This window comes from Neopelma chrysocephalum, unplaced genomic scaffold (assembly GCF_003984885.1).
Source record: "Neopelma chrysocephalum unplaced genomic scaffold, ASM398488v2 Primary Assembly neopelma1_65c, whole genome shotgun sequence".
NCBI lineage: Eukaryota > Metazoa > Chordata > Aves > Passeriformes > Pipridae > Neopelma > Neopelma chrysocephalum.
In genome coordinates, this window is record NW_020897724.1 from 1,232,973 (window position 1) to 1,250,303 (window position 17,331).

Here is a 17,331-nt window from a genome sequence, read left to right on the forward strand (position 1 = left end):
TTCAACACAGACAAAACCCTTAAGCCTGCAACTCTATGAGTAAACAGAATGAACTGAGGATAATTTTCTGGTTTGAGGTCAATGGTATGGCTGATCCCATGTCCACACAGCCAACTGTTCTCACTCCTCAGACAGAGTGGCACCATCCAAACTGCTCATTGGGACAGTTTGTGGCCTGTGCTGTTCCCCAAGCCGTGCCCAGACACGGGTTGGTGCTGCTGCCCATGGCAGATGTGCAGCTGTGAGCACTGTGACAGTGGGGTGCTAATGCCACAGCCCAGACTGAGCCCTGCTTCATTTACTGGCATGGTTTGATCATCTGAAGGAGTCATACTTAAGCAGAAAGGAAGTCCAAGCAGTTTTCCACCAACAAAGTATAATTACAGTAGCCTAAAATGATCCCAAGTTAATTTTAGTCTCTTAAAAATTTAGTGTGCAGATGTTGTGGCTTTCTGGTGAAGTGTCTCAAGGTGTGAGATCACGTTGGACTAAATGAATCAGTCAGGGACAGCACATCTCCCATCGGGGAGCAGCTGGTGCTGGGACATCACTCCAGCAACACTGGAGTGTTGTGGGGCTTCCACTGCCCTGCAGGGCTGGCAATCACCACAGAGAAGTGACCACAGGGCCGAGTGTGCCTCCTACAACTGGCTCCAGCCCCTTCCCTCCTCACACCCAGTTACTGCAGCGTGGCTTCTCTGAAGGTCAGCCATCCAGCCTCTAAAGCACTAAGGTCTTGTGACTAGGATTTGGCATTTAAATGGCTTTTATTTTATTTTCAGGGCAAGAGTTTTGCTTTTTCTCCTTGAGTATTATTTATTTGAAAATGTCAAAGACAATTTAAAAAAACCCCCACAACTTTTTTCCTTTCTCCCTGTCTCTGCATACACAGTCAGAGAACTATTTTTCACTTTATTCTCTTATACTGAGGATAAGCATACAGGTTGGGGTTATTGGTTCATTTGTTCGGCCAATTTTGCAGAACTGTCCTTGGCATTCAGGAACACATGATTCTTTCCAATCAGCAAAAAGGAGACAAAAAAGATAATCCAATACAGCATTAGATTTGCAAGCAGTTCAAGGTCCTATCAGGCTTAGAGATCTTTTTTCTTTTTTTTTCAGAGAGATGTAGTAGTTTCTCAAAGAAATATATGGAACATTCTAAATTTGAAATAATAAGTTATAATAGTGAAGAGAGCAGAGCAGAGGCAGTATATGATTTCCTTTCAGATTCTGATGACCTTGACACTGTAATTATGAGCAAAGAGTCCATTATTGTTATGTCTTTAAAAAGACAATAATTGCCTCTACATTTTTTGATTGCCAAGCAAAGGCAGTTTGATACTCATTTATCAATTACTTGGAAACTCCTGATACCAAGGTTAGTTCTAAATTCTGAGTTCAATTTGCTGAAAGAAAAGATGCCAGTAAATTTTCAAGCTACCAACCTTGGGCCAAGATAGGTCTCATGATAACCCTTAAAAAAACCCCTGAAACAAGCTGAGAAAACCCCCCTGTGGTTGCCATTACCTATCTACCAACAGATGCAATTTGCTTAGGAATTACTTAGGAAAAGATACAGGGAATAGGCCTGGAAGTGCCAACCATCCTTCCTTTCCACTGGTTTTTGGTGCTCAGCATTTCACAAGGTTTGACCAGGACCCAATGAATCCCTTGCATTATGTCACTCCAGTTAATAGATGTCATGCTTTAGCATGAAGGAAAGCCTGAAAGCAATTGCATCATGTAGAGTGAGAGTTAAAAAAACTAGCCTAAAACCCAACTAGATCTTGAAATTAAATACTTTCTCTCCCTCTCTCTCTGCCTGCTAGTATCTGCAAAATTTTCTTTGAACTTCTAAACATAGAAGAGATCAATTAAAAGGCAACATAAACAGAGGTGGCAGATCTTAATCTACTAGGGAAGCTGTACCTCACTTGGACAAAACTCCTATTAATCTCAAATATTGTGTGAAAAAGAAAAATGGCATTGAGATGGCATTCACTGCTCTCTTGTGCTGATGGCCAGCACAATGTCTGTGGATCAGTAATTTCTAAAGGCAGGTTTACTTGGAGCTGGACCTCTTCCCTCCTGGCACCATGAAGTGTCCAGGAACAAATCAACTCCTGTCAAGACTCCATGAGCCATTGTCTATTCCAGCAAGCTCCTCGTGCCACACACACACTGCTTTATTTTAATATTTGAAAAATAAAATGTTGAGCCCTTTAAATATTTTTTTAAGGCAACAACCTTAAAATGAAACAAATTAAAATAAAGCACAAGGTGGGAGGTTTTACCTCTCCTTGTATGACTTGCTGTAGTTTCCACAGCCTTTATGGATGAATCTTGCTCTTTTTCATGTATTTATTGACAACAATAAACCTGCCTAATAAAAGTCTTGACTTTAACAAGCAGCTGGAGTTGTACCTCTAGAGCTAGATGCATCTGCTTTCATGGAAAAGAGGGAAATCAGCTAAATGAAGGGTTCATGAAGGTTCACTTATTTTTGAGAATTTTAGAGAGAGGAATAGTGATGAGATATAAGGAGAAGTCTTCCAGCTTTTTCAGGGCTGCATGTTTGAAACACTGAAATATAGATGTATGAAATTTTCTGATTATTTGAATCATATAGTTGAATCCTTTTACCAAAAACATGGAAATATTAGAATAAAATAATTCTTCAGACACACATTTTGTGAGTTGGATGCATATTTGCAGCATTTTAAGTTCTTCACAGTTCCTTTGATTCCAACAGCCTGACTCAAACACTTGATGTTACCCGTGCTTTTGAAGTACTTTGTTAAATGCAGACCTAAAGTGGAATTCTTTGTCTCAGAAAGACTCATCCAAGCTTCCATTAATGAATTAAAATAGATCTTACCTCAGCCCTTTCTCTTCTGAGTGACAGAAAATCCCTGTCTCTCCTTGTAAAGAGACTGGTGTCAGAAGTTTCCGAGGAAATGAAGTGGGGATCTGCAAAAAAATATAGGCCCTGTGAGGTGAAGTTCGTAGTCAAGAGAATAATGCAGTTCCCAGGTCTTCTGTATTAAGCTTTTCAGATGAAAACAAATGTTCTAGTACCAGAAATAAGATTCAGCCACTGACTCTGAAAATAAATTAAAAAATAAGGGTGGTTTCAAAGGTCTGTATTCCATTCTATAAGGTTGCTGGACTTTTCAAGCATTTGCAAATGTGATTAAGGTTTGAAAATCCACATCCTTTCCATGAACAATTACTTTTAAAAAATTTTCTCAGTGTTAGACATAATAAGGATTTAGCTTTATTTGGAAGTCTTGACACACAAAGGAGTTATTTCAGCTATGGTTTCAAAAGCAAGTCCTTCAAACTTGGTGGAGATACATCTTTCCTTCAGGCTTGGGATCAGGCTTGACTGCCACTTTGATAGCAGTGGAAGTGGTTTTACTGAGGGACTGTAATGCTACCTTACTGCAAACAGCTACAGTTCTAAAAATAAAGAATTACAACTCTTTGCAATGTGCAGAAAGCCCTAAAAATAGTGCATTAAAATTGTGAATCTGAGTAGATTTGTGTTGGTATGCATTCCTCTCATTTGGAGATACTTGGATCCTTCAGGATTTGGGTGCCGTATAAAATCCAGTTTTGATCCCAAGAAACCCAGAGGTTTATCAGAGCATGTAACACTAAACTATATCTTTTATTAGCCAAATCTAGAGTTAAAAACCAAAGCTTTTGCACCCATCTGATGGTATTCAACATTTCTTTGGACATCCTATGCCCATCCAGGATCATGCCTAGGCTTTTAGTGAGCTCCTTGTTCCTGGAGTTGTTTTTACCTTCAATGAGATTGTTTGTTTTCACCAAAACCTAAGTTTGGCTGCTACATTATACCACAAAATTCCATTCAGCTCTTCATAAAAAGGATAAGTAATAAAAGCTCTGCTGAAGACCTGATTCCTGTTCCTGGCTTTTCTGTCAGCTGGTTTAAGTGTAGGCAACTCAGAGAGACCGTGTGCCTCAAGGGCTTCCAAAACTTTTACCTCCCCTGTGCAAGGAGATAGAGTTTGTCTTAGTGGTTCCAGATGGTTCCTAGAGATTAGGATTGCTTAGCTGTGCTGCACTGCTGATCATTCCCAGAGCAGCAAGCAGTAATTAATTGATTCCATCTGTATCTACTTTGGGGCAGAAAGTGATTTATAATGACCATTCCTACAAGGCAGCAGAGGGCACAGGATGAGCAGTTCAGCCCTGATGAGCCACGGTAGTGTTGAGAGACTGACACAACTGACCAGGCTTTCCATAAGAACATTAATATATACATGTTAAGCTACTGCACTGCACTTGCTACAGGTTGAAGTTTGGATACAGAACATACATGTAACCTTGCTATGCTGTTGAACTGTAAGAATTACTTCATGACAACATTTGTTCAAATACAGAGTCACCCAAAATAGTATCTGAAACTACTATTGAGCAACTTTCGGTGAGAAGGTCACATCATCTCAGAGAAGTGAAGCACTTTCTATTAAGGTTTGCCATTTAATATGGAACCAGAGATTCTCTGCCAGTGACCTATTTTAGGAAACCCAGAGTGCAAGATATTACAGTGCATATACTGAAGTTGTCTTTCATTACTATTTTTGGAGTACCTATTATTCTGATAGGTTATTACAATTACATATTCCTGAAAGAACAATGTAACTTCTTCTGACTGCTGCAAAAGTTTCAGTATTTACTGTAAGTAAGGATCTTCTAGAGATCAAAATTCAGACTGTTCAAATCTTGGTCTCATAACTGTCACTATACATGGTCAGAGCTATGAACCATATCATGTAACATTCTTATTCTGAATCATTCAGGTGATGTAACGGCTTTATGGGATTTGCATAAGCGTTCTCTGAGTTAGTAGTTATGGAAATCGTCTCCTTGACATTGAGAAGCCCAGCAAAGAGTCAATCAATTCACCTGCTAAATTCATAAACAAGATCTATGGACAGTTCCTCATCCATAAGGTGATTTCTACAGTATTGAATTACAGAGTTTTGATGCATTTCATTATTTCTTTCCATAGGACAAATGCAGAACTCTTCTCATCAGTGATAACTGTTTTTCCTCAAATAAAAATTTGCTGGGATTAGTACCTAAGTACAGTCAGTGGCCCTAGACTGATAGGTGAATTTTGCCTTGTGAAGGTAGAAATTTGATTTGATATTTTAAGTGTGTCTTTTGGAATATTCTGTACATTTTATATAGAAGTCTAACCAATTCTGTGTGGATTCACTGGATCAGAAACCTGCTAAAAAGAGCCAGGTGAAAGTCTGATACTTGAAAGCATGTTCCCTACGTGAAAGCCTGTGCTCTATCTTTCACACAGGCAAACAGAGCTCATTCTATTATTTACCACTATCTTTCAGTCCTGGTACAGAATAGGTGACTGTAGTATTTCAATGTAGGCCTATCTATAATTAAAATAAACTTGCAAGTAATCTACTCTGACTATGCTGTAGTAACAGCTGTCAGATTGAGCAGCACTTTGTAAATCACCTTCTGTTTAATGTGCAAGTGTTAGAGTTATTTATAACTATGCCATATAAACGTCACAAAGGATGTTTGGTGATTCACAGATAACAAAGAACATACTGTGGGACAGACATAGGAGAGAAAGCAGCATTTTTTTTAAGACAGAACCATTTGGAGTTCTTCACCCTATTCCTGAGCAGTCCCCAAGGGTATCAGCATCACCACTGGATTGGATTTCTACTCACTTTGCCTGAAAACCCAGCTCTGCTGAAGTTAGCAAGAATTTTGTCCTTGTTTTTCGAAGAGCCAAACTTGCACTGGTGGCTTCATGTGACAATTAATACATGTTATTACACAGAACAACTGAGTGAAAATTTAACAGTGGCAGGTTTGCATCAAGCGCAATAAGTCCCCAGGTTTTATCTGTCTCTGAACCATCAGGCACTGCTCGCATATATGACTAAGTGACACATGTACTATTTTGCTAAATAAGTTCTAGATGATAGCAAAAAACTGGCCCAGGGGTTCCACCAGCCTGAGGGGAAAAAGGCAGGTTTAAACCTGTTCTGGCAAACTCACCTAAAACTGTGCATAGCAAACATATTTCTAATTTGACAACTGAGATCCTTTTAATGTCAGGATTTTCACAAAGTTAGCAGAATTTAAAAAAAAAAAAAGAAGTCTGTCAGAATATCCTAGGAAAGGAAGTCCCATGCTATTTTAAGCTTGACAAAGCCCAGCTTTCCTCCTTTCAGCTTTTTGACCAGAAAAAGGATTTACTCTGTGACCTTGACACCACTACCTAGAGAGCCAACCTTTAAATGTATAAGATAATTCAGGACAGGTGTTTCCTCAGACTTTCAAAATGTTTATGCCACTGACTCCATGACTATATGTTGCTGACTGTTGGGGAAGGGAATTTACCAATATATTTAATATTTAATCTGAAGGCTGCAGTTATGGTATTGACCAATGTTTCTGTGCCTTGTGACCTTAAACCTCTCTCCTGGCTGTGATCTGTGCTTTGTGATTTCTGGTTGATGATCATCATGTGCAGCTAAAATGTAGTAATTTAAAAAACACCGATAAACAAAAACTTATTTTAGCTCTATTGAATTGATTGCTGGAGATTGAACATGGAACATCTTTCTTCCTGTTCCTGGGGGCTCTCTCCCCTTCTGCTGTTTGCTCTATTTGATCAGGAATGACTGAATCTGCCAGAACTGGTAGGAATTAGATTTGGTCAGAAGCTTGTTCTAGAACTTTGGGATTGAGCTGGATTAACTAGATCTTCGGACCAAAACTTTGTGATGCAGCTTCTAGGGAGGAAAGCACTTGGACTGGTCTTCCCATCCTGTAATAGTAAATACACGTCTGTGTGAGACCCCCAGCCACCAGCTCAGAGCAGGTGAGTAACTCAGGACCCTAAATCCCTGAGTTAGCAACCTTTCTACCAAAGCTGCAATCAAAAGGAATAGCTACAACCAGATATAGATGTGCTGCTTTTCCAGACATGGAAGCTTTTCTAGTGACAACTAAACTTTCAGTGCCCTCTCAGCTCATGTAGAACAAAGGATAGCTATTACAGAGATGAGAAATTTTTGCATATTGGTCAATTTTATACAATTGATCATAGAGAGAAACATTGCAGTCCCCAGGCTCCTCATCATACTTCAGTCTTGCATAGCTTACATACTTGAAAATGTAAAGTAGGTCTGCAGAGAGGGACTCATGTAGTATAGTGAATGAAAAAGCAATGGAAATGAGATTTTTTAAAAAAAATCAGTTAAAAATGTTTCTAATCAATAGCACATTCATATTGACAAAACTTTAAAATCAGTAGGGTTATAACATTCTGTCACTTACAAGCGTTAGAAACAATTGCAATTCCTAGCCTTGAATGAACTTAATTCTCTGTGGCTGACAGTGGTAATTTTGACTGTAATTACTGGAGATCACACTGTGGATGATTCAAATGGCAAAAAAATTCTTAAGCCAAAAATTGCAGGTGGAAAACAAACTTAGTATTAGACCTACAATTAATTGAGGGACATTAAAAATTTCAGTATGATTTTTATGTAACAGAAAAGCTACAGCTGCATCCAGGCCTTTTTTCTTTATTTCTTTTCAACTTCAGGTTGAGGGTTGTTTTGTTTCCCCTTCTCTTTTACTCCTGTTATATAGCAGCTCTCAGAGAAATCATATTACAATAAATTTGTCTTTTCAAAGCACCTCTAAAATGTCATACTACTACCTGGTAGGGAATACAAATCAAATCAGCTCATCTGGTGTAAATTCTAATTGCCTGTTGAAATAACAGTTTGTAGTTGGTCTTGATCAACATTACCACCACCTAAAAGTTGCAGCCTCAAAAACCACCTATAAACCAAGCAAACAAAACCCCCAAAGGCTTTGTAAAGGCAGAAACAGTCAACTGGATCCTCATAAAACAGACCATTCAAATGTTACGTTTATTTAAATTCTTCACACTCCTTCTTTGAAATGAAGAGACAGTGTCCACATATCCTTCACAGTTCATTAATCTTCCCAGGATACAGTGGCATATTAATCAAAACTAGTGAAAGGAATGCTGTCCACAGCTGACTGTAAGGTACATGAGATGTCTCATTGCATTTCTTTGGAGAAGCATGTTTATCCAGCAGAGTATTCACAAGGATTTAATTGCAAACATAGGCAGCCCCAACACTTGCCTAAATAAAAATGCAAAGGATCTTTTATCAAGAATGCCTTTGTTTACTGAAAGTAACTTGATTCTTGAGGAAGAAAAACAAAACAAAACAAAATTAAAATTCCCTGTAACACTTCAAATTTCACCCAGGAGTTAATTTATACCTTCAGCGAGATGGTGGAAAAGAGATTAGTTGTCTCACAATTAAAGAAAAGGAAAATGAGCATTAGAAAATAAAGCTATTTGTACATCTTGACAATTGTATATACATTAAAATATGCAACTTTGGAGTGTACCCTGGAGTTGACAGACTAACTATGATATAGAGGTTCAGGAAGAATAATGACAACAGATTCTTTGGCTTTGCTTTCCTCAGTGTGACTGCTGGCTAGAAATCAATACCACAGCTGCCATAGGAAGTTATGCCATTGACTGAGTGTTCATTGCTTTTTCCATCTTCAGGAATGAGATTTTTGAAGTTACATCTTATCAATCATTACTTTAATCACTGGTTTGTATTTTATCAAGCAGCAGATATTGATGTTGGAGGCTTTCAGTTTTTAATGCCGTTTTAATTCATAATAGTTCTCTGCACTCATGGTAATAATAATGCCTTAGAACTAGGCTTTAAAGAAACCATATGCACACTTTTAATCCTTGCAATAGCATACTCCAGACTGCACCTACTTGGCTGTATTTGGTTTAAGAAGTCTCCCTTTTTGTCTCTTCTCCTGCTTTGAAATATTTATTTGTTAAATTCTCACAGAAGCGACTCTGTCAGACAAACACTGTGAGGTACAAGGGAAGAAGACCCTATTTTCCAACTCATCAATTGTCTAATGAGTCTTAGCATTTAACTATTGGGAAATAATCAACCGATCCCCCAATCGACAAAAAAAAGTAGAAAAATATCAAATATTACCTAAAAATCAAATCAAATTTAGTCATGTTGAAGGAATAAATCTATGTTTATGTGCTACTGTAAGTATTTTATTTTCCTGTGTTGTTATATTTCTCTACCATATGTTTTTCTGTTTACATGACAGTGCCCTTGTAAAAAGTGCAGGGATTTTAGCCAACTGCACATATAGATTCACATTAATTCATGCTAAATATTTTTAAGGAAATCTGTATTTCAGCAAGATGAATTTTTAGTATGTCTGGCACTGGATTCTCTCATATAATATTTCATTCATTACCTCTACAGTTTTCTGCCTTTCAGCTCTGTGGCTTATTTGTACTAATTTCATCTGCTATAAAACTTACCTGTAGGTCCTTTGCACAACAAATGTCTTGGGGTAGCAATAAAAAATAATCTGATTCCCTTGTCTGAAATGTAAAATGTTGGTGTTGCTCTACTATTGCCTAGAAAAAAGGGAAAAAAATGAAGGTCAGTCATTTAATGGAAACAAATATTGAAAAGAGATAAGTGCTATGTTATGCCAAGGATTTGATTCTTGACAAACTCCATTTGCTAACTTTTAAAAGTAGTGACTGAGGATGGATTACCAACACGTAAACAGTGAAGTTTTATTGTTTCTCTTCCACAATCTAAGGAAACAGTTTTGCTTATTTTAAGTTAAACCCTTTGCTTTCAAGTATCAGACAAATCAAATGCAGCCCCATAGAACCTCACGCTCATTCTGAAACAAACACCATTACAGAGGCAATAGCAAATGAGTGTTTTAGAATTAGGACACCAGAAACTATTTGCCAGAGGTAAAATGGTTTGCAACAGACAAGAGAGATTTAAACACGAGTTTAAATTACTCACAGAGAAATCCCCAGACTCTGTGACCCTCCTTGTGTTGTCCAAAGATTAACACGGAGCTCAAATGAGAGCTGGTCTCAGCATATTCTTGTGCTATCAGAGTTTTTTATTGTATCCTTATTGGCATTCTGGCTTTTCTTCCCCTCCATTTATCTAAGGAAAAAAGTTTAGAAACGTTAAATAAGAAACATCTCAATTTCTAAATTGAAATTATAAACATATTCTTTCCACCCACAAAGAATCCACTGGAACTTCTCCTCGGCATATTTTGGCCAAGGTTTCTTTTTAGCTTGTACAAAGAGTACCAATGGAGGAAGGATCTGCTCTTCCTCACCAGCAGGCTGACATGTTTCACAAAGTGAAAGCTGCTTAGAAAGAACACACAAGTCAAACATTTTAGATCTCAGTCAGTATTGAGCTTTTTGTGCTCTTTTATTTGAGGTGAAAAATGTTTTAGGAAATAAATAAAAAAAAAAAGATTAAAAAATCGCCTGGATATCTATTCAGGAAACTTTTTGTCAGTGCTTGCTTTTAGGTGGGTCTCACATGGACCAGCCCAAGGCAGCACACTGGGACAAGGACACAGCCATGTCCCTCCTGTTTACTGTCCTCTACCAGAGCTCTGAACACCAGCCCAGCTCTGCTCCTAACGAGGGGCTACAGATCTTAGAGACTGATGCAGGGAGTCCCCCCAGCCCACCACCCAGAATGCCTTTGCCTTCCCATGGGAGAGGATTAAGACTGTTAGAAGGAGGCAATGAGTGGGAGTTTGAAAGGAAATTTCATGCTGTGAAAACTGGAGCTGCCCCGGAGAGAGGCCACTTGGGAGCATCCCCTGGGAGCAGTGGGAGCAGTGGATACCTTGCATAACTCACCCTGCGAGTGAAAGACTGTGGGCTTGCTCTGGCAGCGTAGTCCAGATATGTGGAGGGAGACATGGGGTTCTTGGGGCCACGTGTGTCTCTCTGGAGACGCAGGACTTTGGGATCTGACTGAGAGCAGAGGCCAAAGGAGGGGACATTGACAGCAGCCCAGTGCAGTTCCTGCAGCAGTGGTTGGGATATGAACCTGTTCAGGGCATTTATTCACAGCTGGTGCTATAAAATCAGCCTTCCAGCACATCCTTTCTACTCCCAGTCTGGTACTAGACACCATGGAGCAGGAGCAGATGTGTAACCTCCTGATGTTTGTTCCAGCTCTGATTTCATAGAGCTGGGAAGGGAGGATGTGTCAGAGGAAGGCTCCTCCTGTTATCCACACTCCAATGTGTGGGTTGGTACATCATCCATCAGCGCCTTGGGAAAGGAAGAGGAGCTTGCCGGAGATGTGCAACATTTGCTTTTGTATTTTAATTTCCTGTTCCATGTCATGCCTCTGTGTCTCTCATGGGATCACCAAGTGATTAGCCACCAACTCTGGTTGATGATCCCTTTAAAAGCAGTTTGCTGTGCTCCTGCAGAAAACCAGACAGTCTTTCAGGCAAAAGCAGCACATACAAAATATGATATATTTGCAAAAAAATGTGCCTTCCCCTCTTTGAAGTTGCCTGTAATTACATACCTAGGGAATAGTTTGATGTTTACATTTTCAAGTATGCGACTGCTTGTATTTAGCATAATATTTTTCATCCTTTTCCTTTCTTGTTGCACTTTTTGTGGTCATAAATTAAATTACATCATGTTACAAAAAGAATGAGGATTGAGAGCAAGTCACAGCAGCCCTAAAACAAGAGGCCAACAACCAGTAAGGCACTTTTAGGTGGTGGCAATGTCCCCTGAGCCTTCTGGAAGAGATGCCAGCTGGCTCACTCGAGCAGCTCCCATTCAGAAGAGAGTCTGGCTACTTCCCATGATGTCTAATGCCCAGAGGGATCCACTGCCTGGTCTGACATCACTTCTTGGGGAGGAAAACTGGCCAACTGCCACGGCCTCTCCCCCCTGCAGCCAGACCAAATGTCTCTTGCTCAATAAAGCTGGCTTTGGACCCTTGGGTTAAATTCTTCTCTCGGACTTAGGAGCATAAATTCTGAAAACCTTAGTTGGTTTCAAAGGAGATATTACAGATTTACACCAGTTTTCTTGTGATCAGAAGCCAAAGCGAAGCCTGGAGTACATAAAATAAATCCAGGCTTTTGGTCTAAATTTATAAGGTTCCTTTATAAAGCCTTCAAACAAGATTTATCCTCTGGTTAAAAATACATTTCAGTTGGCTTCATTCTTGTCAGCCATTGAACAACATCCTAAAAATCTTGTTTTGCCACTAACACAACACTCATTATTTATATATTTGTATACATGTAAACAGTACCTCAGAAATAATTTAAACTATAAATTTATTGTCTTCTTTAAAAAAAAATTGTGGCTTTCTGATTATCCTTGAATTCATTTATTGCTTTCACAAACATTCTCTAAAAAGCAGCTGTCTCTGCTTCCATACCTTGCATTTATCTTATTTATGGCAGAGTTGTCCATTGATGTTGGCCTCCTGCTGCCTTTGCTTGATCTTCTCACAGAAATGGACCATTCTTGAATTTGGAGGTGGTGATCTTAGAAAATGAGGCAAGGGAGTTGCTGGAAAAGAAAACACATTCTAAATGTTAAATGTTGCCTCAGAAAATCACATTATGGCTCTGCATCTGTCAAAGGTTTCCCGTCCTCCTCTCATTAAGTGAGGCACTTTAACCAAATTTTTCAACGCCATTCGTTATTTTCCAGACATCTGTCCTGAGCTCAGGTTCTGATTGACAGAAATGTTGAGCACTATTTATTGCAACAGAGATGACTAATTTGTAATTTGAACATTAAAAACTTTACTGTTTTAAACACCATGTTCAGAGCACCTCAGCAGCACACCTCCAAGTTAGAGGATACTTTTTGACTTTCATCTCTGTGTGCCTCAATTAAATGCCAACCCTTATCTCACAAGACTTTGGCAAGTTAAATTAATTAGTCATTGTGAAGCCCTCAGAGACAGTGGTGATAAATGAGACAGAAAAGTCTGAGGGAACTATTGCTCTTCTGAGACGGTTTGAACAGCAAGAAACAAATAAGACTGGTGCCACACACAGCACAGGAGGTGTGTCACAAGGTGCTGAACAGCTTTTTGGGAGAACTGTTCATCCTTGGCACTCAAAAAGGCAAGGGGCCTATGGAAAAAGTGCTGAGAGATTATGAAAAGCGTATGCATGAAGAATACAAGCACACCTGTGTAGAAAGTCTTAAATTTTGGCATTTTCCAATTTTTAATGATGATTTTGCAAACTTTGAGGTGTTTCTACACATAGTTATAACAGTGTATTTGATACCTCAGCAGAACAGGTGGTGACAGTAGAAAATTTTGTTATATGTCACAGCCCTTTAGTTTTTCTTTACTTTGTGACTCATATTTTCATTACTGTGCTCTTATAATTAACACTCAGAAGGTTTTTCACTAATGAAACTACAAGAGTGTCTCTGGTAGTATAAGAAATAGTCTCATTAGGAATAACACATTTCTTAGACACAATACTGAACTCAGTATATAGTTAATTATCTGTGTTTTTCTCTGAAATGAAATATATATCTTCAATGGTCTCTCATCCTGCATTTTACTCAGAGCTTTCACTATGTGCATATCTTGATTACTGAGAAAAAAAGATAATGTAAAACATCTATATTGCAAGTAAAAATACATATTTCCATTAATATAATGGAAAGATTTTCTACAGAATTATGGCACTGTAACCACTGCAACTTTGTCACATATTGTGTAATATTATTTTATTTTTTCAAGTTTAAAGCTTGGCTATAAGCCTAAGCTAGAAAATTTAAACATGAACACTCTCCCCTGTCACCTTTCAAAAAAATCAGATTTTCTAGTGCCAACTTTTAAAGTTCCAACTACACAAAGTTTTCTTCTTCCTAAGAGCTGGGACATGCCCTTCTGATCCAGTACTTGCCGTTCAGACAGCAAAGTCACAATCTTCTCTCCTATTCACTTCAAAGTGATTTAAAATTAATGAACTTCACAACTGAGAGTACAAGCCATTTGATAAAAATTTTGCTGTGGTTAAAACCCAGCAGAACCCATGGAGTCAGCATGGTTTTACAGCAGGCTGAGACTGAAACAAATGGGATGAGATAGTGCCCACATGCTGCTGGACCTTTGGTGCTTCTTAAGTCCACCGAAACATGTGTCTGACACTTCTCTGAGCTTGTTCCACAACCCAACTTCTCTGCTGGCCAGAAAACTGCCTCAAACTTATCTCTTGCCAGTTTACAAACAATTGGTTTTGTGCTGTCCCTTCCTCCTCTGCGATATTTACTTTGTGGATGTATTTTCCAAGAGTAATCGTACAAACTCCCAGCTTTCTTCTGTGGAGCCAAAGGAGTAAAACTGTTAAGCTGCCTCTCACAGAATAGACTTTATGTGTCTGTTCTTTTGGGAATGCCCTCTCTGCATTTCCCCTGTTCTAAATTCAACATATTGGTATGGATGTCCAGGACAGTAGTATAGTGAAAGTCTTTCAAGAACTTTCCATAGCAACACTGGTATTTCCCCTTTTCCAGCTGCAAAACACTTCATCTGCACTTTCTAACACTGTACTACCTAGTAAAAAGCAGGTTTTCCACAGCAATGGCATGTGAAGGTTTACAAGTATCCTAAATTTAACACGCCCACATCTTTTCCCTCATCTGCTGTTCCAGCAGAGAAGACTGGGACAGTACCTTGAAGCAAAACTTTTGGGAACACAAATGGTACGCAGTGAAACTCTGAACCAAACCTAAATTCTTCTCACCATAGTCGAAGCGACTCATTCTTTATTTCAAAAAGACCAGAAAAGAGGACATAAACACATAATCTATAGGAATATTCCCCTGAAAATCTATCCTTACTGCCTAGTAATGTCAAGAGCAAAGCTGTAGAAATGAGCTTACAGAAAGCCAGTGCTATTGCTGCCAACTGAACTGGAGGGGTAGGCAATGATGGGGATGGGAGCAGGATTCAGGCTCCATTGCTTCTGTTAAATTTTGGGATATCAAACCCACGGAGCACAGCCCCTCAGGCAGCCTGGCAATAGTCCAGCTCCCTGCTGCATCAGTCCCCCACCAGCACTGCCACCTGCCCTGCTGGCAGCAGCCCTGGGTGGGATCCTGGGTGAATTCCTTGTGTCTGAGGAGGCTGCAGGACTCTCTGCATCCCTTCTGGGTGACCTTGCCATCGCCACCAGAGGAAGTTTACACTTTTCTGTCATTTACACACTGAAAACCATTATTCGAAATTATGACAACTGTCAATTTTCACATAATTAAAGAGGGCTCAATGTAGCAGAAAAAAAGAATGTTTGCACTTGTGCTCGCTCATCTCTGCCCTCTCCTGAGAAGAGAATACTTGATTTGACCAGATTCTTTATGAGGAAAAAAGTGGTTCCCAGAGACAGCTGGAATCTGAACCTTCAAGTTTGAACATGACAGCATAAAAAATAATCCCTCATTAAAGACAATAAGTATCTGGTTGATGTGTCAGGTACTTCACAGTCTGAGATATTGTTAAAAATGTAATCAGCCATGGAGGTTTCAAGAGGAATCTGTGTATATGCCATGCTATAGTTGATGACAGAAATAAATCCTTTACATACAATGTCAAAGGCAGAATTCTTCAGCCTACACAGACACAATGAAAAGCAGGATGATCCCAGATGATATTTTTAAGTCTGTACCACTATTCAAGATTACACAATCATTCATTTGACTTAAGAATTAATGAGAGGTGCAGAGATGAGAAGACCAAAGAAAGAAATGAGGACTTCACAGATGCCCAGTTTACTAGAAATACCAAAATATTGTCTGAAAAGACCATACAAGTAAAAGAACCAGAGAACAGTGAATTTAGTGAAATATTTGACTGTTTTTTTCAAGCCTTCTATGTCTCTTCTAAGAGTTGTGTGAAACAATTTTCCTTTGTGGGGACTTTTAACAATTTTTAGCAAATTATTACAATTCTTTTTATTCCTGATAAAAACTACATATCTTGTGGGCAGTAAGGGCACAATCCTGTCTTAGGGAGAGAATTTTAAATGTTCACACATTTCTTCTATGCAAAAACCCCCAAAACCAAAACACCTTTGCAAAAACATTTTGTTGCTGTCAACAGGTTTTAGTGATTTTTAAGTCAGTGATGATTTTGCAGAAGTACTTTTTAGTTTGGTCACTCATGTCACTGTCAGGGAGTGATGGGCAGCTGTGGAAGCTGCTGAGCATTGGCTGGGCACTGACACGTGATCCTGGACTGGCCATTTGATGTGGGGGGTCCCTTGGCACCCCAGGAACACACACTGCTTGCCTCACTCCCACGGGTGCAGAAGCAGGTTTTGCTGGTGTGTTACAGTCAGAGGGAGGGTTTGGTTTTTTATCTTGATCCACCCACAGCAGTCAAGTGCAGGGCTGCCAACTGATACCCCAGACTGCACCGATCCCATGCTCGTGTACCATAATATCCCTTCTTTATTTCCCACCTTTTCAACACTCACTTCCTCTGCCCTGGTCTCCTCCACAACACCCACCCAATTACTTTTTTCCCCATTGCTCCCAGTTTTGCTACATCCATCTTAAATTTGTCAGTTCTGACTCCCTTTCCAATGTCTTTTGTGGTCTCAGTGCTGCAGTTACCTTGCAGTGCCTTGCAAGATGTTACTCCCCCAAAGGTCTCCAGAACACCTCCCCAGTTATCTGCAGAGTTGGGCCTTCTGTTCCATTTCTCACTAAACTCCCCCTTAACCACCTGTGAAGCCCAGCCATCCTGCCTGGTGCTGGCTGGAACTTTAGTCATTTTCTCACATTCTTATCAATCATGTTCAGCACTTTCTCCTGTAATGTCCAGTAATTTTCCACATCCCATTCCCTTACCTCACCTCAGGCCAAGGCTTAGTCAGTGACTTACTTTTTTGATCTAATGTTGATACCCCAAAATAGGTTTTCCATCTTTCTTTTTCCCATCCTTCACTCAATCCAGATGGATCCTCTTCAGTTTTCCTAATTTTCAAATCCCACTCCATTATTTACATATAAGATTCTTCCTTACTTCCCCCTGCTCAGCTATTCCACTTGTACCATGGATTAAGGACATTACAGCATGAATACTTCTTTCTCTTTACCTCCCCCTATCAGTCTGCTATAATCTGAAGACAGTTGCTGGCCTGAAAGAATTTTAGTTAACCACAGAAAGACTTCAGCAAAGAGAGGAGTCTTGCTGTCAGACAGGAGGAAGTGCTTACCTGGAGAACAGTGGTGTAGCTCTAGTTCGTCCTAGAGCCCCTACTGACTGTTCTTGAGTACAGAAGTAGAGCCTCTGAGGCAGGGGAACAGATAGTATTGGTTTAAGATTAAAATTCAGG

The 17,331-nt window shown here is 39.4% G+C and overlaps 1 protein-coding gene and 1 long non-coding RNA gene across 3 annotated transcripts in view; one reads left to right on the forward strand and one right to left on the reverse strand.

Moving 5' to 3' along the window:
* LOC113968064 overlaps window positions 1–10,106 on the reverse strand; it is a 53,413-nt gene extending 43,307 nt beyond the window's left edge. The window contains exons 1-3 of the long non-coding RNA XR_003534359.1: window positions 9,963–10,106; window positions 9,455–9,553; window positions 2,882–2,973 (exon numbers count right to left, since the gene is read on the reverse strand). This is a non-coding gene — a long non-coding RNA (uncharacterized LOC113968064). The remainder of the gene's footprint in view (window positions 1–2,881; window positions 2,974–9,454; window positions 9,554–9,962) is intronic.
* The window catches only part of SHISA9 (shisa family member 9), a 175,458-nt gene that overhangs the window by 41,426 nt on the left and 116,701 nt on the right, over window positions 1–17,331 (forward strand). The window lies entirely within an intron of this gene.